The 857-nt window shown below is 41.8% G+C and overlaps 1 protein-coding gene across 6 annotated transcripts in view; it reads left to right on the forward strand.

The window, feature by feature from the left end:
- Positions 1–857, forward strand: part of LOC124006691 (collagen alpha-1(XXIII) chain-like) — a 729,230-nt gene that overhangs the window by 267,346 nt on the left and 461,027 nt on the right. The gene's annotated exons all lie outside the window — the stretch shown is intronic.

The following is an 857-nucleotide window of genomic DNA, read 5'->3' on the forward strand; positions in this document are numbered from 1 at the left end:
TTATGTTTGAAGCCTGAAATGTGGCAAAAGGTCGCAAAGTTCAAGGGGGCCGAATACTTTCGCAAGGCACTGTAGCTGATTCTTAAAGTCAAGATTACGTCAGCACTCATGATCTTGTAAAGGGGTAGACAGAGCGTCGGTACTGCCGTCGTCCATGCTTCAATTGAGAACCCAAGATGCCCCCCTCTTGGGTGAACAAGACTATAACAATGATTGGAAATATCGCACAAACAGATATGGGACCAGGCTAAGGAATCATGGCTGACAAATCTATTGGGACTGACAGTTCCTTTTCTATCTGCAACACCTTGAATCTTCTGTCACTTTAAAGCCCTCCAGAACAGCCTCTAACCCACTAATGGCCCCAATCAACTTGAAACCCCAACACAGGCATTTACTAGTTTTTGCTGCCACCTGTTGGTTGTTGTTTAAAATAACAGCATTTCAAGCTTTTATCCTAGGCCTATGCCATTCTGAAGCTCTGGGCTGAGAAAATTATGTTAGAGAGTGGTAGGGATGGTGCTCTTTGGATGAAAGGGTCCTAGCCAAAAAAGACAGGCATTCTTCGACAAGCCTTCATTATTCACACACACATATATATATATATTTTCCAGAGACAGTGTAAAAATGCAATAAACATTCTGTTGTATGTGTGGCAAGGTTGCCTTTACAAAGGCAGCCCAATTGCTGACCTTTTCCCCCACAAATTGGTATTTTGACCAATCAGATCAGCTTTGAAAAAGATCTAACGTGAAAAGATCAATTAGTGGAAAGGAATATTATAATTGGGCTACCTGTGTAAATGCAGCCTTACAGATACAGTCCTAATGTGTAGGTAATGTAGGCAATAGGATATG

Source organism: Oncorhynchus gorbuscha, linkage group LG20 (genome assembly GCF_021184085.1).
Source record: "Oncorhynchus gorbuscha isolate QuinsamMale2020 ecotype Even-year linkage group LG20, OgorEven_v1.0, whole genome shotgun sequence".
Classification (NCBI taxonomy): domain Eukaryota; kingdom Metazoa; phylum Chordata; class Actinopteri; order Salmoniformes; family Salmonidae; genus Oncorhynchus; species Oncorhynchus gorbuscha.